Source organism: Arvicola amphibius, chromosome 15 (assembly GCF_903992535.2).
Source record: "Arvicola amphibius chromosome 15, mArvAmp1.2, whole genome shotgun sequence".
Classification (NCBI taxonomy): Eukaryota; Metazoa; Chordata; class Mammalia; order Rodentia; family Cricetidae; genus Arvicola; species Arvicola amphibius.
In genome coordinates this window covers 20,115,659-20,127,776 of record NC_052061.1, presented here as the reverse complement: position 1 = coordinate 20,127,776, position 12,118 = coordinate 20,115,659, and positions in this window count along the sequence as shown.

The following is a 12,118-nucleotide window of genomic DNA, read 5'->3' as shown; positions in this document are numbered from 1 at the left end:
AACCCACATGGCAGCTCACAACTGTCTGTAGCTCTAGAGCTGGAGTATCTAACACACTCTTCTGTCCTCCAAATGGACTTCACACCCCTGGTACAATACGTACATTAGGGCAAACACATACATAAAATAAAAATATGCTTTCTTAAAAGACACACATTGCCTCCTAACTAATTCATTTATGTAAATGTATGGCTACAAAATATTTCTGTGTATGTCTTTGCACCTTTCTCTATTTTTCATTAAATTACAAACATACCGACTCAAGTTTGAAGTGCATACTCTGTTTGTTCTAAGTAAGGCAGATTATACTCACTTCCCAGTTTAAGATAATGCACCCATATACTCCAATATCATTTTGTTGGGATTTTTTGTTTATTTGTTTGTTTGGCTTTGCTTTTTGAGACAAGGCTTTTCTGTAGAACAGCCCTGAGTGTCCTGAAACTCACTCTATAGAATAGGCTGGCCTTAAACTCAAAGAAATCTGCCTGCCTCTGTCTCCCAAGTGCTGGGATCAAAGGCATGCATCACCACATCAGGCTCCAAAATCATTTCCTATATTGCTTCTTTACATATTTTATTGTGGTTTCTTTTTAAATTTATTTATTTTTAAAAAGCTATCTGTTCTCATTTTGCATATCAATTTCAGTTACCACTTCCTCTCCTCCTCCCACTCCCTTCACCTTCCCCCCAGCACTACCCCACCCCAATCCACTCTTCAGAGAGTGTAAGGCTTCCCATGGGAAGTCACCAAAGTCTAGCACATTGCTGTGAAGCAGGACCAAGTCCCTTCCCACTAGATCTAGGCTGAGCAAGGTATCCCTCCAAAGAGAATGGATTCCAAAAAGCCAGTACAAGCAGTAGGGGTAAATCATGGTCTCACTGCCAGTGGCTGCACAGTCTGCGCCAGCCACACAGCTGTCACCACATTCAGAGGGCCTAGTTTGGTCCTATGCTGGTCCCTGGTTGTCAGGCCAGAGTCCGTGGGCTCCCATTAGCTCAGGTAAGCTGTTTCAGTGGGTGTCACCATCATGGTCTTGACCCTTTTGCTTGTATTCTCACTGCTCCTTCTCTTCTACTGGACTCTGGGAGCTTGGCCCAGCCCTAGCTGTAGATCTCTGCTTCTGCTTCCGTCAGTTGCTAGATGAAGGTCCTATGATGACAAGTAAGGTAGTCATCAATCTGATTACGGGGAAGGCCAGTTCAAGTATCCTCTCCACAACTGCTTAAAGTCTAACTGGGGTCATCCTTGTGGATTCCTGGGAATTTCTCCAGTGCCGGTTTCTTGCTAGGTCCATAATAGCTCCCTCAATCAAGATATCACTTTCCTTGCTCTCCCTCTCTGTCCTTCCCCCATCTCAACCATCCCGTTCCCTCAAGAAGTCGACAACCAACATTAAATAAAATATAGAGAAACTCAAAGCAATTCCACAAAAATCAGAAACAAGACAAGGCTGTTCACTCTCTCCATATCTATTCAACACAGTACTCAGAGTCCTAGCTAGAGCAAAAAGACAACAAAAGAAAATTAAGGGGATACAAATGATTGTATTTTCTTACCTTCTATTTCACTCCAGTATCAAAGTCAGATTGTCAGAGTCTATATCTATTACACAGAGGGGAAGGTGACCCAGAAGCATGTGTACTCCTGAGTAGACACCCATTAGAAACAACCCAGATGAACTGAGTCTGATTTCTCAGTATCCAAGAACCACACGAGGTCTAAAGGCATACATTAAAGTTGACTGTTTACATGATAAATTCTTCTGAACTAAAATTTATTTCCCCAAATTTGGTGAAAGATGGCTTTATTGAATTTGTTAGCAAAATATGTTCTAGTCTATTAAAATAATTAGAGTGTTTCACTATCCCTATCTGCTGTTTCTGACAACAGTATTACTAAATTTGACTGACTTCATTATTAAGAAGTTAGCAAAGTTTCTCTTTAGCCTTGTTGAGTTTAAAGTGGAAAACTGTTTGTATAGCTATTTACTATTCTCAGGTGACATAAATTCCATCAGCTGCAAACCTGGAGACCTGCCAGGTATTAGACCTGCTGAGTAAATGTCTATGCAAGCTCTTAGGTTAAAATAGCAACAGCAGAAGAGATACAATTTGCTCAAGGCCCTGTGTGGCTTAATACTACCCTATAGCAAAGCACAGATCTCAGTGAGTCCTCCTCAGGCTTCCGTAGTTCTTGGGCATACACTTAGAAGCTGCCTTGTGGGTTTCTTCCTTTTGGTATAAGTTGTCCTAGAGAAAGTCTAGTTGGATAATTAATTTGTGATATACAATTCTTTCTAAATAACCACCATCAACAATGAATCACACTGAGTGTATAAACCATTAATAAACAAGATCAGGAATCAGCTTCAAAATCTGGAAATCAGTGCAAGAGTTAAAAGTGATAACAGAAAATGTGTGTTTTAAATATAATGACACAGTGGGACGGGAGAGATGGCACAGCAGTCGAGAACACTGACTGTTCTTTCAGAGGACACAAGTTGGGTTCCAAGCACCCACATGACAGCTTTCAACTGTCTGTGATTTCAATTCCAGGGGATCTCATGCCCTCTGCTGGCCTCCTCAGGCACTAGGCATCCAAGAATGCAAGACATGAATGCAAGCAAAACACCTACATACATAGAATAAGAGAAGGTTTTTAAATTGTATAATGTCACTGAAACAGTATGGTACCTTTGACAGTTACTGTGGACACAGTATTTTATTGACTCTTGTTCAAGATAATCGCAATTACCATAATCTAAATTTTTATAATGCTAGCTAGGAAATATATTTTTTAGATTTTTTTTCATTTTCATGACAATCTGGCTTGATCCAAAGAAAATAGTTTCACCAATAGGTGGTTTCTGTGCATAATTCATTAAGAAGTATAATTTTAAAGTAGTTTAGTTGTACAAAGTAACTAACATTTTATAAAAATAACACTAAAGAAATTTGAAGACAAACTTTTGTAGCACTGGGGATAAAATCCAGCCTAAATTAACTCTTGCCACATGATCAAATGATTATGCAGACATCAAAAAATTAGTACAGAATATTAAAAAAATCAGTAGATGAAAACATAATGGTGAAAGCATATGAATACAGAAAAACTCAAATAAGTAAATGCAAGGTCAATAAACAATCTGACAAAATATTTATTATAATTTGATGATCTGTATTCTGCAATCAAAAAATGATTTTTAGGTCACAGGCCCTAGGGGACAACACAGTCCTACTATTGTGGTAAATGGACATAACATTACACCAACTCCCATAGATTAACTGCCAGCCAAGAAGCTTCTTCAGCAGTAGATTGTGATTAATAGTGACACCCACAGCTGCCCATTTGCAAAGAATTGAGAGACTGCAAAGTGCTCAGCCTAAGTGGGACACATACATCCCAATTTTTCCATCCAGAGCTCAGGAATCACTGGGAAAGAGGAGACAGAAAGAAGATAAGGGAATTTGCTGTAGGATTGTGTCTCGTAGTGACATGAGATGCTGTACCTGTAAAGTCTCACAAGTATGACCACCCAGATTTGTGCTGTACAAGAATGATACCAATGAACATGCCAAGCTGAATGGGGAAACGCCCATGGGACTTCAACCCTACACAAAGAACTATGGACATCTAAAGGAAATGGGCGGTAGAAGAGGCTCTCTTCCCCAGGGAAGAGCACACTAAATGGTTCTCCATCACCATATGGTCAGCCCTGCAAACATTGTATAGACTCTATGGGTAATATTTAGGACCATATATGATACATTAATACATATATGCACACAATAACAATAATGAGAAAAGTGGTCTTGAATGTAAAGAAGAGCAGGGAAGGGAATATAGAAAGATTTGATAGGAAGAAAGGGAAGAGAGAAATGTTTTAATTAAAGGACAATCCTAAAAAATGTATAATAAATGCCCTAAGGAAAGACATTCTTTCTTTTTTTTTTTTTTTTTTTTTTTTGGTTTTTCGAGACAGGGTTTCCCTGTAGTTTCTAGATCCTGTCCTGGAACTAGCTCTTGTAGATCAGGCTGGCCTCGAACATTATTTCTTAATTACCTAAAATTACATATAACACATAATTATACATGGATATATATATATATATATATATATACACACACACACACACAAGCATATTTTAAATGAAGTCATATCACATAAGATGACAGAAATAGGAAACTTGCTTTGAGACTGTGTCTCCTAAAAATAACAGGGAGGCTTTATCCATGAAACCTCAATAGTAGTCATAACAAGACCCAAGCAAAGTACAATAATAGACTTGCTTACCCAGAAAGGGGAAAACTCATGGGGCTCCACCATGGTCAGAAAAGTACAAAGTAGCAAAGTGGTGCAGGAGAATTGTCTGTAATCTGTCAATCTTGTTTTAAATAAATGCTGATTGGCCAGGCAGGAAGTATAGGTGGGAAAACCAGACAGGAAATAGAAATGATATAATGAGAACAGGAGAATCCTGGGAAGGAGGAAGTTGATTCTTCCCACTCCTGCCCAGACCACCAAAGAGCAGGATGTGATCTGCCCCACTGAAAAAAGGTACTGAGCCCACATGGCTAACATAGATCAGAAAAATGGGTTAATCAAGATGTGAGAGTTAGCCAGTGAGAGGCTAGAGCTAATTGGCCAATCAGCTTTATAACTTATAGAGATCTCTGTGTTATTTCTTTGGGGCTTGCCAGCTGTGGGGTACCAGGCAGGACAGAAACCCAAACAAACAGGCCTGGCCCCCTCTTGTTACAGTGAAGAAATGCTGAGAGTGGGAGAAATTCCCATCCTCAGGGATAAACCCCCTAATTTGTTATCTGATACCAAGTGGTAAGTCCATATCATATACACATACCAGTAACACTAAATGGACTGAGCAGGCTGTGTTTATATCTTTATGCATTTATATTTCTTATTTGATTGCTATGGCTTCTGTGACATTTGCTGTGGGTTAAGTTCTTATAACTATCTGAAATTCTCACACCAGAGCTAATCCATTACAAACAACCATGTTGTTACCAACAATAAAACTGTTTGTGAGCTACCTAAATAAATATGCTACAAAGCTTTCTTCCTGAAGCACATTGTTCTCCATGTCTTTCTCGCTTCAGGCTTTGCTCTTTCTTCCCTTTATTTTGATTTTTATTTTCCTTTATTTCCAAAATAATCTTGTATCCATATAAAATTATCTATTTTACTTCTTGTTTAAAATCTCATTGCTGAGAGATGTAGCTTAGTTTTAGAGCACTTAGCCAATGTGCTTGAGGACCTTGGTTCAATCACTAGCAATGGCAAACAAACAAATTAATGGATTGAAGAATGAATGAATAATTGATAAATAAATAAATAACAGTAACAATAATAAATACCTACTTCGTTTGTTCTGGTATAAAATTGCATACTCCCTCACTCTCTCCTTTCTTTTCCACTTCTCTCTCCCCCTCCCTTCCTCTCTCAGTGTTTCTCTCTTATCATTGGGACCACTAAGAAGACATAGAAAGAGAGAGCGGGCAAGCAGCAGAAGCTTTCATAACATCGCTTAGGGAGCCACAAAAAACTGCATCTGTCACTCTTTACTTGATGATGCAGTTCAAGTTTCTGTGCAAATTTACAAAAGGAAACTGGTCCTACACCTAGTAAAAGGCATGGCAGTCACGTGCATAAGATGAGGTGGATGGATGAATGGATAGATGGATGGATGGATGGATGGATGGATGGATGGATGGACCAACAGGTAAGTACCAAAACATGATCTGCTTCATACATTGAGCAGAGGGTATCATATAACACATAAAATCTTGCAAATGACATTAGATTAAGAGAGGTGACTAATGCTACCAAAAGTATTCAGAATGGAAGTTTTTTCATCCTGGGAACTAAAGAGAGCATAATGGTTAAGAGGCTGAGCTTTGGAGTCAGAAACACACTCAGGAGGTTCAAATGAATGACTTAATATGGAGATGAGATAGTAATACACAGCATATATGGGTGTTACAGAATTAAGTCTAACAATGCCTTTAAAGAACTTAGCAGGGTGCCTGCCACACTAAAAGGGCATGTGGCCATCATTAAACTACTCATTGCAATGTTCCTTTTAGCAAGGAACATTTAGAAAAACTCAAAGTATAAAGAGAAGAAAATTAGTCACTTGTAATTGGGCCAGTTCTGATTTGTATTCAGCACAAATGAAATTCATTTTAGTGACCTTGACAGGGCAAGATAAGCGCCCTACTTTTTAAGGGTATAATTCAGTAGGAAAATGGTGGGGAAAGATGAAAATGACTGTATTTACCACCATATGGTTCTTCCTGAATGGGCATGGCTCCAGAGGCAAAGACAGGAGAAGCTCAGCCACCATGTAGCAAAGGCAAGGGTACAGAAGAAGATCTGATGGTATGAAAAGGTGAACTCCCCAGAAAGTACATAAACTGACACCAAAACTCAGGAAGGCATCAGACTACCTGGAAGCAATGAGAAGGGACCTGAGAGCAGGTGGCGCCTGGTCACACAGACACATGAGGGCAGGGTCTGGGCATGACAGTCACCAGGCCGATCAGGCGAAAAGTGAACGCTGAGCAAAAATTAGGTCAGATAATGAGTAGAACTGGGTAACAACTCAAGAGATTTAGGCCTCATGTCTGATGGCACTGGGAAACATCAGAAGGTTCTGAAGAGGAAATGATATGACCAGAGGACTTATCTTGTGGATAAGTTAATGAAGAATATATAGTAGGAGCTTTAAATGCAAAAATATCAGACACAATATTTTAATATGGAAACTTCTTTAATAATGGTGGCAGTAATAAATACAATATATAAAATAACTGCAAATGCGGCAAAAAATAGATGTAGGGATTGTGTGGCCATTTGACAAATGAAGAGTATAGTTGTAAAATTAGTCCAATACTGAAAAATACGGGAAAGGGATATGAGGCAACAGGGTCATGGCACACTCTACATACAGGACTGTAGGCGGTCATGTCATTTGTTACTGTGAAAATGGAAATGTAAAACAGGATATTAAGCAGGGCCAGTGAGATGACTCAGTGGGCCAAAGTGCTTGCTATGCAAGTCTGACAGCTGAGTTCAATCTCAGGATCCACATTTTAGAAAAAGGAGTGGGCACATCAGTAACCCCAGCACCTCTATGTCAGCGGGGAAGCAGAGAGAAGATGTTTGCCTGGGAGCTTGGGGACAGCTAGCCTGGAATACACAGCATGGCAGAAACAGGAAGAAACACTGTCCCCACCAGGTGGGAGAAGAGAACTGACTCCTGGGAGTTGCCCTTTGGTCTCCACACATGTGACATTGCACATATGTAATAGCATTCACACACACGCCAACACAAATGATAAATATAAATAAATTGAAACATTTTAATTAGTAAAAAAACAAAGAGACAAAATGAAAGGCCAGCTTGTTTGTCTGCTTGTGTTTCAAAAGGGCAAAAGGGGTGGAAATATTAGAGTCTAGGATGTCAAGCTGGGTAATCAGAGAGGTTTACTAAGGAGGATTCCATTGATTAATTTATGCATTACATTTGTGAAAGATTCCACAATACAAAATAGACTTAAATAGCAAACAAGATAGCTCTCTTTCACCCTCCCACCATTCCTCCCACTCTTCTTCCCTTCCCGTGTTTCTGATTTCTCTGATGAAAGTCTCAGCATACTATGAAACTTTAGAAGGGTTTCATAAATTTGTCTTCTTAAAGACTGTCTCAAGATACTTCTAATCCTGTGCTCTTTGAATGTTCATCCCATTCCACCCAGTAATCAAATTTCCATTCTAAGTCCATGACTTCTGCCTAAAGGGCAGAAGGACAGAAGGGTGGTAAATAGAAGGCAGCAGAATACAGTACAGCAGTGGTCAACAATTACTGCTGTAATAGGCTGGTCTGGCTTGCTTTCAGTTGCTGTGATAAGTGCCCTGAGCAAACACAACTTGCAAAGCACAGAGTTCTTTTCAGCTTTCAGGTCATAGTCCAACATAGTAGGGATCCAGGGCAGGAACTCAAGCCAGGAGCCTGCAGGCTGGAACTGAGGCAGAGGCTATGAAGAAGTGGATAAATTCTATTCATGAGTTCGCTTCCTCCTGCTTGCTCAACTTGTTTTCCTATGAGCCCAAAGCCACCTGCCTAGGGATGGTGTTACCCACCGTGGTCTACACCCCCCAACATCAATCATCAATCAGAAATTCCCAAATGACATACCCACAGGCTAGTCTGATGAAGGCAATTCCACAATTGCATTTCCCTCTTCCCAAGTGACTCTAGTTTGTATCAAGGTGGCATTAAAAATGAATCAGTACATGGGTGTAAGGTCACACTCATTCTGTGTTTGACTCTGGAATTGTTCAACTGTTAAAGAGCTTCTCACTGATACATGAAGAGGAACACTGCAAAACATTCCCTGGGTCCTGGATCACAGAGTACATTTTTCAAAAAGACAGTTAATGAGAAAGTTAGCTTTTCTAATTATTTTTTACCTAGTTCTGACCAGTGTATATTTTGTTTCTCATGTTTCTAAGGGTTTTTCCATGATTTTTTCCACTGTTTCTAGTGCATTTTATACCCTGACATCTACTTTTCCCCAAATAAGTTTCCATTTTCACCAATTAAATACAACTTATGATGTGGGGTCCACCTTACAGTTATGTAAATCCTTCACCCAAACCCTAGCAGTCAAGGGCCATCCAAGTTGATCATAAAGATCAGTGACTCTCCCCATTGGCAAATAAGAAAGAAAATTAAATATGTTTCATGGAGGAGGTGGAAGCTGCCGACCAGGCTGGGGAGAGCAGTCAGGAGATGACATTTCATCTTTTCCTGAAGATTAATGTCAGATCTCACATGTACAGTCCACATGTGCCCCTCAGATATCTGTCTCCTGTCTGGGCCTCTACTTCATTTCTGGAAATATCTGTCTTTCGTGTGCCAGAATTGAGTACCCCTCTGGTAGCCACAGGAGAATAAGGAGGCTTTGCCCTTTCTTGGTTTTACTATTTGATGCTAAAGCAACCAGCTGGGGAAATTCAGGACTTAATGAGCCCTTCTTTGTCCTTGAGAGAGTCAGAGAATGCAGCTGCCAGGCAGCAAGAACTGGAGTCTACAGACCCTCTGCCATCCTTTAAGAAAGATTGTATTGTACGTTATCAGTTACCAATGGCCTCAAAGATAAGGTAGTGTTGCTACAAACCCCTTAAAAAAGGAAAAGACATACTGTCTTTATTAGCCACATTTTCCTACACATCCCAAGAGTTCTTTGAAGAAAGACAAATTCTCCTTTTCCATTAGGAGCAAGGGCAAGAGCAGGATATACTAATGGGTAGTCACTAGTAACCCACAAAGAGCTTCATAAGTATCTCCTCTGAGCTAAACACTGAGCTGGGATCTGTAGATCTTGTTCACAACAGTACAAATAATTTCTGGCACACCTGTCTAAGGCAAGACACTTTGGGTAGAGGAGGGCCTTCTGCCTTGGGATATGCAAAAGAGCCTTAATTTTTGACAACTCTATAGATGTACAGCTCAAGACGTTTTAATTTTTTAACAAATATTTTGTGGTAATCTAGTGGTTAAATACTAAACGCAATAACTCTGTAAGACTATGCATCAGATTTAACCTTACACAGATGAGTTAGTTAGAGCTTGACCTACAGTTCTAGTTCGCTTTCATGCTAAGTTGACACAAGCAAGAGTTGTCTGAGAGAAGGGATCTCAATTAAGAAAATGCCTTCAAAATATCAAGCTATTTTGACGAGTCTGTGAGGTACTTGTCTTAATTAGTGATTGATATGAGAGGGTCCAACCCATTGTGAGTGGTGTCATTCCTTGGATGGCGCTCCGCCAAGTACGCAGTGAGAAAACAGAAAGTCGTGAAGATCAATCCAGCAAGCAACGTTCCTCCATGGCCTCTGCGTCAGCTCCTACCTCCAGGTTCCTACCCTGTTTGAGTTCCTGCCCTGACTGTCTTCAATAACCAATCGTGATAAAAAGTAGTGAGCAAAATAAACCCTTTCTTCCTCTAGTTGCTTTTGGTCCTGATGTTACAGCCTTTCATCAGCAACCCTAACTATGACACCTAATGAAGTAACGTAAATTTTCTTCAAATCCCTTACATTTCGTCAATGTGAAATATCTAATGGCCATGATTGGGGTGGTCAACAAGGTGATTTAATAGATTCCTGTCATTCCCAACTCAAAATACTCAGGCCTATCCAACATGATCTGCTAGCCAGCTTGATTTATTAGATTCTATTTGTTTCTGTACCTTCTTTAAGGTGAAGACAAAACTGACTCGTCAACATGGTAATTACTGGCCTCTCATGGGCAGTCCAGCTGATATGATGACACCAGGTCAGCACAGGGGACTGCTTGAAGCAAATTTGCATATAAAATCCTTTAGGCCCCCCTGAGACTGGTATGAATGAGGACACTTGGGAGCATATGTCTTTCAATAAGAGAAAATATTAATATTCTTTCACAGTCTTGTATGTGTGTGCGCGCGCGCGAGCACACGTGTGTGTGGTGTATGCATGTTTGCATGTGTGTGGGGGCATCTGGGTTTATACACATATATGTAGTTGCACATGTGTGTGCATGGCTGTGGAGGCCCAGAATTAACATAGGTATCTTCCTCAAGCATCTACAGTTTATTTATGGAAATAGAACCTCTCACTAGACCCAGAGCACGTGAATGCCAGCTAGTCTAGCTAGCCAGGTCACCCTGTGAAACGCTGACTCTATATCTTGAGTTCTGGGATTATGGCTTCTCAGCTTTTATATAGGTTCTGGAGATCCAAATTCTAGTCCTCATAATTGAATGGCAAGGGCTTTGTCCATCTCCCCAGCTCCACAATCTCATTTTCACATTAATTTACACTGTTGAAACCTCATGGCAGTAGACTTTGCCCATCAAAGAGGAAATAAAACATTTTCTAATATAATGTTCTTCCTTCTGTGGACAAAAATGGTGAGCTTTATGTCAGCATATTTATAATACCACCACCAACAAAACACTAAAAAAAAATCCAGAACCAATTTCTGTTTGTGCAAATTACTACCAAAATAAAAGCTTGAGTGATTAGCACATGTAATTTTATAGAAAATCTCCAAAGACTGCTGACAGTCAGCTTCATGGACTCCCCAGTTTACTCTCCATCTCTTTCCCTTCGTTTCCCTTCTTTTCTCTCACATATTCGAATCTTCCTGGATTCAAAGAAAGCTGAATGCTGTACTGAGTCCCACCTTCAGCAGCTGAAAACATACAAGAATGACAAAGGAAGGTTATTTCTAATGCCTTCCATGCCAATTGCTTTCAAAACTGGCAGAACAGCAGAAGGGTGCGTGAATTCTGCATCCTAAAGGTCCCTTTATATGTGTGATAACCCCCTTGCAGCTTCTCTTAAATCAAAAATAACTCCAAAATATTATTAGCTGGGGGTTTCTTTCACATCCATTTTTCAAGTAAATGAGTCGTGCTGCTCTCCCAGACATCTCTTCCTAATGAGCTGCTTTATTTGAGCTGCAGCAACAGTGACCCTGTATGTGACAAACAATGAAAATAATTGCTTGAAACTCAAACTATGTGCAGATGTAAGTCAGCTAAGTATGCTATCAGCTAAGTAACCAGCTCCTCCTTCTTTCCCATCCCAGCCCACACCAGTATTCACCATTATGTGTGTCTTATAATTCACCATTATATATATAATGTATAATATATAATATAATGTGTAAATGGAGAATTATAAGATATATATATGTATACACACACACACACACATATATATATACCTTTTGTCATGTTTATGGTATAAGCAGCCTTAAGAATGTAGGTATGCTATTTTATAAAGTGTATCCTGATGTGCGATGTGCAATTACCTTCTATATGTTATCCAGACAGCGAGATGTCTCTGTCAATTCTAGAGTTTTACAAGTTGTTTACAATGCACTTCCTGTTTACTTAGGTAATATTATATCCTTCTAGGGTCTTTGATGAAGTTGAAGACAAATGGTTATAATTATAGTTTTCTTTAGTTATGATAAAACATAAATTATATATAAAACTTTAGACTCACAAAGATAGGATAGATGAAAAGGATTTTCTTTA